Source organism: Malurus melanocephalus, unplaced genomic scaffold (genome assembly GCF_030028575.1).
Source record: "Malurus melanocephalus ecotype Western Australia unplaced genomic scaffold, MMel_1.1 scaffold_636, whole genome shotgun sequence".
Taxonomy (NCBI): domain Eukaryota; kingdom Metazoa; phylum Chordata; class Aves; order Passeriformes; family Maluridae; genus Malurus; species Malurus melanocephalus.
Window position 1 is genome coordinate 180,715 of NW_026623868.1, and position 10,602 is coordinate 191,316.

At 44.9% G+C, this 10,602-nt stretch overlaps 1 long non-coding RNA gene across 3 annotated transcripts; it reads left to right on the forward strand.

Annotated features, from left to right (window-relative positions):
* On the forward strand, nucleotides 1-9,920 carry LOC130583866 (uncharacterized). Of its 3 annotated transcripts, none has more exons than XR_008966456.1 (8): nucleotides 1-20; nucleotides 217-640; nucleotides 795-935; nucleotides 3,363-3,436; nucleotides 6,328-6,393; nucleotides 6,864-7,005; nucleotides 7,528-7,593; nucleotides 8,901-9,920. It is a non-coding gene; the product is annotated as an uncharacterized LOC130583866 (long non-coding RNA). The 3 variants fall into 3 exon arrangements; XR_008966457.1 differs by having other exon boundaries at nucleotides 7-303; nucleotides 490-640; nucleotides 8,901-9,906; XR_008966455.1 differs by having other exon boundaries at nucleotides 7-640; nucleotides 8,901-9,905.
* Nucleotides 9,921-10,602: the final 682 nt, after the last annotated feature.

Here is a 10,602-nt window from a genome sequence, read left to right on the forward strand (position 1 = left end):
GCGGAGCCCGAGGTGCGGAGGTGAGGCCGGCACCGGGATCCGGGCCCGGAGATTCGGGTCCGGGTCCTRTCGGTGTCTGCTGGGGGTCCCGGGCAGTGCCGCCTCTTCCCCGGCGAGCGGGGAGCAGGTTCTGGGGCCGGAGGAGCGGGGAGAGGGGACTTGGATGGCCGCGGGGAGCTTGGGCTCCACCGGTGGCCGAGTCATTTCCTCCCGTAGCCTCTGAGTCGCGGCTGGAATCGAGCCTGGGAAGCCCCACGTTCCGCCGGTGCCAGGACCCTGTTCGGTCACCGCCGCACCCTGCAGGTGAGAGCAGCCCCCGGCTCCCCTCCCCTTCCTCCGTGGCCGCAGCCCCGCGGCGCTCCCGCACCCCGCATCCCTTGGGAACGAGCGGGGTGGCATCGCCGCATCCCTTGGGAACGAGCGGGGTGGCATCGCCGCCGGAGACAGGAGCTGCTCCGGGTGCTGTGGCCTGGCCCTCTTTGTTTCCAGATCACAGGATATTCTAATCTGAAAGCAGACTCACAAAGATTGAACCGCGCTGAACCCCCAAACCTGGCATTCTCAGCATTCCTCTCCATTCAACTACGCCAATTTTGGGATCACGGAACGGTCTGGAATGGGAACGGTTGGTGCCAGCAAGGTAAATTGTGTGCAAATGCACCTTTTTCTTTTCTGCTGTTGCTGCTTTAAACACCAGCTCTGGGGCAGAACTGGAGGGCCCCTGATACCATCRTATCAGAACCATACCATTGCACAGAACACTTCTAATAACCCTGAACTCGTGTTCTTTCCAGCATTTTCCCAATGGCTCAGAAGGTATAATATCGTTTTCCCGAGACAAACAAGCAAAACAAGTTCTGAGGGTTCAGCTGATCTGCGGCASAAGTGTTTTGGTGCCAGCTAGTCCYACCTGCAGGGGGATATTTCCCATCCAGGTGAGTGTTTACAACCCAAAGTCACAGGGGGGTTTTCCAGATCCCTTCCTTTCCAGCCTAAGGACACCCCCTATCAGCATTCCAAAGACAGGTTAATCTTTCCTCTAAGAAATTAAATCTCTCTGAGATGCCTTCAAATAAAAAGTTATAATGGGATAAAGCTTTGTTAGGATTAAGTTTGGAGTTTTTCAGGGACTGCAGATTTCACTGGTGGGTGACACTGAAGGCAGGGAGGTGCATCCCTTTCCTCAAGGAATAAAACTTCTAGAGGCCACTCTTGAGGTTCTGAAAGGAAATCAGTTTCTGCAGGGAGACATCCTCACCACAGGCTGGGAGAGCCTCAAATGTATGGAATTCTAGAAATCTCAGAAAAAAAAAGTCCAAGTCCCAGCCAATTCTTTCACAATCTGTTCTGGAGGAAAACACCCTGAGCCTGCCAGAAGTTCTGACTCTGCTTTTCCTCCCATTTCCTGAGCAGTGTCAGGACCACTGGGGGGAAGTCAAAATCCAAAGAAATCTCAAATTCCACAGAGTGAATAATCCAAGGGAAGAATCACATTGTTGTCATCAAAAGCTTAAAACTGTTAAAAATTCCAATACACCACAGTCATGGGATTCCCAGGAACCGACTCTCTTAATGCTCTTGGCTCCCTTTTAGGTGGCTTTAGTCCCTCAGCTGGCAGCTTGTAAAAATGATCCTGGATTTAGGGGTGAAGCAGGGTTGTCTTTGGACTGACCCTCACCTCTGGCCCCAATTTCTCTCAAAAATATCCCCTATTTATTTCGTGTAGATGAWCTCTTCACCCCCCAAATATTCCCTACCTGTCCACTACCAGTAATCCGTTTTTTCCCTCAAAATATTCATTCTCCATCCTGGAGAAAATAGCCATTTCTCCACCCAAAATTTTCACTTCGTGTCCATAATTGATTACCTCAGGTCACCTCAGGATGTTCATTCCATAATGCCAGCGGATTATTTCCAGTTTTCTCCCCAAATATTCCCTGTCTGTCCACTTCTGATTTCCTCATTTTTACAACAAAATATTAATCCTCTATTCTAGGCATTATCTCCAGTTTTAGCCCCTAAATTTTCCTTATTGTCCACAACATATTACCTCATTTTTACCTAAAAGTACTCATTCTCAGCTCTTAGATTTTTTCAAGTTTTAACCTCSCAAAATTCCCCTACTTTTCCACCATTGATTCCCTCATTTATGCTTCAAAGTATTTATTTAATACCATGCAGCTGTTCTCAAGATTTACCCCCACAATTTTCCCTATTGTCCACTACTCATCACCTCGTTTTTYCCTCAAATACTTAATTCTCTTCTCCAGAAATTTAGTCAGGCTTGCCTTCTCCTGCCCACTACTGAGAACCTCATTTTTACTCCAAAATATTCATTTTGTCTCCTCTACATTACATCCAGTGTTACCCCCAAAATTTTCCTTCCTGTGCTACGTTGATTAACTCTTTTTTTACTACCAAAATGTGCCTTTTCTCCCCTTAAATTACCTCAATTTTTTCCTCAAAAATGCCTCACAGATAAACTCAAATTTAGRCCCTAAATTCTTATTTTCCTATGCGACCAATTCTGGTGTCCCCTCTCAATCAGCCCAGGCTTTCAGTTAAAAATGTTACTTCTGCCTAGTTATGCCAGGTTTTTCCAGCTAAGAGCTGCAGGGACTTTAGGCTGGGAAAGGACGTGAGGGAACAGCTCTACAGTCAAATKCAGAAAAGGGAAAAGGTTTCAGAAAACATTCCTGCAATTAATAATTAATTGATTAATTAATGGCTCACGGCAGGGTGGAGATTAAGTTATCAGAAAGGCAAGAAAAGAATAAACATTCCTGAAGGAGCCTTTGGGATCTGCTGGGCTGAMTCAAACTGGGAAACTTCACTGTCATCGTTCTTCCCAGTGATTCTTCCAACAAACCTTAAAGCTGACAAGCCCAAAAGCTCTGGAATGAAAGGATATTCCCAGGGATGCTGCATTTCCAGCAAACATTCCCAGCACAGCCAGAGGCATCACTGGATGGGGACAGGAATGACCAGAAACCATAGGCCCCTGGGGCTAGGACTTGATTTTAATCCTGCAGATCCTGCCAAATTYAGGGATGCAGCTCCTCAGACCCTCAGCACAAAATCCAGTTCTGATCTAGTTCAGTGTGAGCCACATCCTCAACAAAACCCCCAGGAACTGGAATTCTGGAAAGAGCCTCCCAAATGTTCTCTAATCATCCCTTTAAAAGAGCTTCAAAGGCAACAGCTTTTGTTAGAAAGATACTGGACAGCACAGCCTACAACAGAATTAAAAGGCTGCAAAAGGAATAACATAAGCTTTTCCTTATCAGCCTGGGACTGTAGGACCAAATCTTTGGGATCAAGAGACAAGAGAGTTGTTAAACCTCTCAAATGTTATTTTTCAGAGAGCTGTGCCTGAAGTGGTTTTGGGAGTGCCAAGATGTTCCACTTGTGTTTGGAAAATTCAAGATAATAGAAGGTAAATTTGCTTCTGTCTCTCTGCTTTATAACCAAAACAGTCATGTAGAACAACATGGAATATTCATAGAAGGGATGATTAGTTTGGGGAAAAAATGCAAACCCTAAGGAAACAAAATAAACCACCTCAAATTTCAAGCTGAAAACACACTTTTGTATCAGGAGCATACAAACTCATTTAAGAAAGGAAATTAGAGACCAGAAAAAGAACCAAAATAAATGCCCTAACAATTCCAAAGGAAAGCATAAGCAAAATAATTTTTCCTTTGGAATTATTACTGACTTGGCTTCCAGTGGAAATGTCTGACACATCTACTCAGGGTTCAGGGTCTTGGTTGGGTTGGTTATGGCCAATCCTGMCAGGCCTCGGCACCCCCATCACTGCTCCAGCCCCAGTTTCAGGGAAATACCAGTTCATAAACACYCCTTTCCCTGCACCTCAGTCCTTCMCTGCACATCCAGGGAGCRGATTTACTCCATCCTTTGTTCCCCACAGCACCCCTCCAGCCCAAATCCCACTTCTCACAGATATAACCTAAACAGACCTAAGGCAATAGTTCCATCAAGTGCCTGCAATTCCCAGTTCCCTGGATTGCTCATCCAAGCACTCACAGTGTTGGAAAATATACCAGTTTAAATCTTTTTTTATAGAACTTTAGTCAAAGGTTTTGTTTGCCTTTGCCCCAGGAAAAGAAATTGCAAGTTTCTTTCCAGGCCATTGTTCCACCAGGTGAGATTTGATGAGCTTAACATCTCAGAAGACTGGGAATCTCCCAAAATTTACCCAAAAATATAATGACCATCAGCTCAGTATCAGCAGCCATCATGAAATATCAATGAATATCTACCCCACATGTGGCCCCTGGCAGGGTTGGAGACACCTGGTCCAGAAAAAACTGATAAGGAAATCAGTCCGGGTCCAATAGGAAACTGAATACTAAGAACTGCACAACTTTGGACCAATGAACATTGAACCAATACATTTCTATGGGTTTTGACTGTAAAGATTGGGGATGATCTAGTAAAATACTTGTGTCATGGAATGGTTTCTTTTCTGCACACCCAGGCTATGTGTGGATAATTTCTGTGGCACATCCTAGCTACAACAATATTCTGGCCACAAATAATCTAATCCTCGACTCTCTTAACAGTAAAATGTTGTTGGAGGGTTTTTGTTTTTCCCGCAGTTTTGGTGACAACCGCAGTCTCATTTCCTGCGCTGCCATGGGCTGAGACACAACGCAAAGTACTTTATTTATCTTCAAAGTTCTGCAAACCCAAGTGAGACAGGGTYTTGCCCCTCCCAAAGCACTCTAGGCATGTGGGAGCAGCTCCGTGCTGGCACAGTTCTTTGAGAAATAACAATATTTGAGGGGATTAAGTGTTTATAACAGCTCTCTTATCTCTTGGTTGCAAAGACTTCATCCTACAGTCACAGACTGATGAGGGGGAAAAAAAATTGCAATTCATGGAAAAATTTCTGTTATTCCTTGTGCAGTCTTTTAATTSTGTGGTCTGACTGACTGTCCAGAATCTAACAAGACTTGTTAAAGATTTAGAACTAGGAAGTGAATTGGGGTCTGTTCACTGTACAAACCCTTGCCAAGCCTGAAGGACKGGGGTGATTGCTCTTGGCAAAGGCTCTTTATTAATGCTGTCAGATTTCCCTCAGCTTTGGGCAGAAAGCCAAGGCTTTGGCTCATGAATTCTGCAAGCAGGGCCTGAGTGCCTGTTGGCTTCTGGTGTGTGTGTCAGCRAGCCAGGGCTGGGACAATGTGACAAACACATAGTGGTGGCTTTTGCAGATATTAAGATGGGTGCTCTGTGTTGTGCATTATAATATGATGTTGCCCTTTTGTAGAAGTAGCTTAGTTAAGCAGACCTAGCTGTGAAATAATCACTAATGTTTTTATTTTTTTGTAACTTARACACAGTTGTAATATAACTGATGTTGTTGGTTTAGAGTAGTTGTGGTTAACTTGTAATAACTGAAATATTATAGTTTGTGATTTAAACATTTCCACGAAGGACTTTTTGCATATTATAGCAAAACTACACAAAAGCTGCAGAGAGGGCCACCAAGGCCAGGCTACACTGCTCACTGATCAAAGATAAGATACAGAACACCTCAGCCTGGAGAGAAGGGCACATTCACGCAGAGATCACTTGGCACGTTTGGGGTGCAGACCATTCTCCAGCTGCCAGACACCACAGGGTGGCTTTGGGCATGGACACAGGCTGTGGGACACTCATCCTCTGGGGTGCAGACCATCCCCCAGCACTCAGCTGCCGGAGCAGCACACACCCAGACACCACAGGGTGGCTTTGGGCATGGACACAGGCTGTGGGACACTCATCCTCTGGGGTGCAGACCATACCCCAGCACTCAGCTGCCGGAGCAGCACAGGGTGGCTTTGGGCATGGACACAGGCTGTGGGACACTCATCCTCTGCTGTGCAAAGGAGCTCAGCTAAAGGAGCCCCAACACCCGGGAGGAGTGATCCACAGGGACAGTCCAGGGGTGTCCCAGCCCATCAAAGACCCTGCTATGGACACTGCCACTGTCACCAGCTGTCACTGCTGAGCCCACGGAACAGGGGGACACACTGCACCTCAAAGCCACAAGCACGAGGACGGCGCACGCTCTAAAAGGCGCATCAGAGGAGGGGCCGTGCCAAACAGTTCCTGGAACATRCAAACTAGTTTGGCAAATGTTTGAATCTGTATAATGGTTTATGAATATGTATTGGACTGATGCAATAGAAAGGGTATGGAAGGGGTGTTGCCATGGTGGACAGGTGTGCTTTTTGGCTAAAGCACCCAGAGTTGCCACTTTTGCTTTATTGCCTTTGTCCCCTATTGTCCCTTATTAAATTTTTCAAATTCTAACAGGAGAGTGAGCTTTGTTTCTCACAMGGACTCGTGCTGGAGCTGTTGCCCTGTGGAGCCATTTTAAAGGTACGATCCTAGAATATTTTGGAGGCTGTTCCCAGAGATCCATTTGTAGCTGGATCTCACTCCAAGTTCCACTGTACAGGTGAGGGTTCTGACCTCTCCASAATTCTGCTCAGCCAGGCTGTGACTGGCACTGGCACAGGTTTTTCAGGGAACTGCAGATCAGTAAGGACTGATGCTCTGGAGAGCAAGGATCTGCAGGGATCGGCTTTTGCGAAGCTGAGATAAAGTTTGCAAAAGTGGCAAAAAATTCAAATTTCTGTGGTTTTTGTGGAGGACATGCTGGTCACCCTGAAAACTAGATCAAAACTGGGGTTTGTGGTCAGAGAGTCTGAGGAGTTGCATCCCTATATTTGGCATGATTTGTGTGGTTAAAATGAAGTCACAGCCCCAGAGGCTGATGGTTTCTGCTCATTGCTGTCCCCAGCTGTCCCCAGCATGTTKCTAATGCAGAGGAATGTGCTCTGTTTCAGGCTGTCCTGCCCTGGTCGCTGAAGTCCCCAAGGCCTGACACACAGCCCTGGCCAACGTGTCCAGAGTTATTTCAATAGACACAGAAGTGAAATGTGCCAAACTTGCTGTGAACAGGAACCATTCTTCCTTCAGTTTTAAATTGTGAGTACATTTTTAATGTGTAATATCTTATTTCTGTCTCCAAGGAGTGGGATTTTTCTGACYCCTATTTACAGATTGTTATATACAAAYRCACATAACTTTATGAAGGAAAACAGGAAGTAAAAAACAACACCCTCTGCTACAGTAGATTTTTTTTCTAGTGGCCATTTAGTGTCAAACCTGCCTTTCCCAGTGTGCTTTGGGGTGTCAGCTATTTGGGAATCATTTCAGCCCACTCTTTGCAGTGAAAACRTGAAGGTGGGACGAGTGACCAGCAYCCTGGAAAGGGCTGGGGCTGTGCCTGGGTCAGGGACAAATGGTCAGGGCTTATCTTCTGGTTTGAGGCTGGGTCTAACAACACCACAACATTCCAAGGTGGACTAATTATTTCCTCCACTTTGCCACTTGTCCAGGCTCACTGCATAYTGCCATGTCTGTGGATACCTCTATGCTCTAGGGTTTTTTTGTGTGGGCTTCAGGGCTTTCCTCCAAGTAATGRTAAACTCAATTTTCATTTTACAGACCTCTACTGCTGCTGGATTAGCTAAAGGACATGACCTCCCTGTRAAATCAGTTTTTAAACAAAAGGTAAACTTTGAGCTCTGGACTAAAGTTAAAGATAAAAGAGATGCACACTAGATCAGTATTTGGCAAATATTAGTCGCATGCCGTGGGCAGATACCTTGCTGTACCTCTACATGTTTAGTGTGCAGGTGCAGAACAGATCTTTCATTTTAAGGGGKTATTTACAGAACACAACCTCTAAATAACTCCTAGCTGCTTCAGAGTGGAGTAACAGTGTAAAAGTCTAGGAATTTCCTTCCTCTGCAGCCCACCTAGAGTTCAGGGAGCTGCAGGCCACCTGTTTGCACAAGTGACAACATTTTCCCTACCATCCCAGTGATTTCTTCTTCCCCAGTGCTTTACTTCTGGTAACAGCAGCTTTAACAAAACTGTCAAGTTTGAAACAGTTCCTCACTAAGCAAGTAGCTGGTTCACSGTCTCCAATTATTTAATAATAATCTAATTACAAATTATGTCTCCATGTTATATCCATGGCTGGGTACAGCACACACTTTKTTTACTCAGCATTTCCCAAATATACCCATCAGTTAAAAAAAAAAAAAAGAAAAAATAGGAAGAACTAATTCCATTTTTTTCCCCCTTTTTGATAGTGAGGCAGGAAATATCTTCCTATTGCTCCTTTCTGCCTTTGATTTATAACAACAGTGCCAAGCACAGCACAAGCGTTTACAGATCAGCCAATATTCCCCAGGACAAAGGCAGGTGGTGTTCCATGCCAGGAGGAGTCAGCATTCCTCAGGAACATCCCAGATGTGACCAATGCTCCTGCCCTACTCGTGGGCAGCAGGTCAGTGCCAGGAGCACCCGGAGGGTGAATCAAGAATTAAGTGCAGAGACAAACACTGGAGAGAGCAGCATCACTGCTTCCAAGCACAACTTTGGGCCAGAATTTGGATCTCTAACAATCTGGATTCCTGGAAGCAAGTCTTTASTTAATCTGGCACTTAGATGGAAAAAAAAAAAAAACCAAAACCACTCCTGCTTCTCTAGGAGACCCCATTTGCTAAGGATTTTGTGCTTTTCTGTCTAGTGTCTCTCAGGGCTTAAATGCAGGAGCCAGGAAAGGCAGCTCAGAGCCAGTTCCTGCATCYCTGGCCTTTGATGCATTCATCTCAGACATGGTCTGGTGACATATACCATTATATAGTGATAAATTTATAGTACACAAATACACAAATCCTCTCAATTTGCCTTATTCTTACTAGCAAGTCATCATTTGTCATGTGGCAAACACAGCCTTTTATTAGCATTAGCACAGGTGCCCAGTTTGGGATTTTTTTTCTGATGATAAAATCCTATTTCCTCCACAGGCAGCCTCTTGGAGCAGTGCACAGCCAAGCCTGGCTCTGACAACTCTGACASAACATCCCTTCCAAGTTTGCTTAACATCACCTTTCAGAGCTTTCACCTGGCACCATGAGAGAAGAAAAGCATAAAGAAAGTGCCACATCCACCCTGAAGTCCTTTTAGCTGAGCAGTGGGGATTCTGCTCATACCAGCAGGGAAATGGCCTGGGAAAGGCTCCAAGAAGCCCAAGGCTTTTCTACACCTCCTGTGTGCATGGAGGGGGCTACCCCAGAGGAGCCAGGACATGTTCTCAATTTACTAGCACGGCTGGGAGAACTTCTCTGTGGGTAAAGTATAGTTTCAGATATGCAGCACAGCACCAAAATCATGATTAATCTGCTACTAAAAGGAACAGGGTGCTTTATTAAGTGCWTCCTAGGTCTTGCCAAAGACTTTCTCCAGAGCTGACTTTCAAAACAGCTGGATTCAGTAGTCTCAGAGGGCTTTTTGAACCTAATAGTTCTGTGATTTATTTATGTGGAACAGTAAACAAGATGAAAAAASTCTAAGTCTGAACTGTCACATCCCCAGTTTTAACAGGCCCATCAAATTTGTTAAAATGGTCACATGGGGAACACAAGATCCTCTGGACTGAAAAATGTCCTTTAAATAGCCAAATTAAAGAAATAGAGGGAATGTTTATTTTTGTTAAAAAATAAGGACTTAATCCAGCACCCATTACTTCACTGCGTGCTGGATCAGCACAYTCACATGAGCAATACATAGTAACCCTCCCTCAGTTTCCTGCTCAGCTCCCTCATGTTCTTATGCTCCAACTATATTAATCTAAAGCTGACTTAAAAAAAAAAAAAACAGCCATAAAACATCAAGACTTAATGCAAATAAAAGCATTACAATTTTAAATAACACTTAGAAAGCAAYGTTAATTCAAACTGCAATACTCTTGCCATCTTCCAGGACATAAATAAAAATGCTGTTACAAATTAAACAGAAGCTTTTTTAGGTTTGAAATTTTCAGCCTAGTTTATTATATGAAATATTTTGCCAAATGATGCATTTCAGGAAAACTTCATTTGATGAAAAATCCCCAATTTGGGGCAAAGGTGAGTCAGCCAATTCTCACAAACATTTGGCTGCCATCACCTGACTTCAAAATAACTCCGTCCCATGCTCCTCTCAGCAGGTACAGTCACTAATCTCTATGCTTTTCACCAAAATCCTTTCATTCACACACTAACTGTTGCACTAATACATACTGGGCAAAATCCAGGCCCTGTGGAAACCACCAGGAATYCTCTCAGGCTTGCCACAGCTGTATGGCACTTGTGTCTGGTTAAGTTACTCACTGATCCTAAATTAAAACTGGACTTTACGTCCTGCTAGCACTTAGGAATGTTCCRCTAGCTTTTAAGAATTGTGAAACACACGGAATTTTGCCACACCGACCACTTAGCTTCAAACATGCCCCAGAGAGCTGTTCATTGACCTGGGTAAAACGGAGCCCTGGCTCATGCTCACTGAGAGAATGATTAATGTTTAACATGCTCCAGCTCAGATGGGAAATAGCTCCAACCTACCAGTCATGAGTATATGGAACCTAAATTCACCAGGAGGCACACTGGGAACACACGGATTGTCCCAGCAGCAGACATGTGTCACCACACCCACACGTGTGCCCCTGCCCACATCCATGCCCCTGCCACC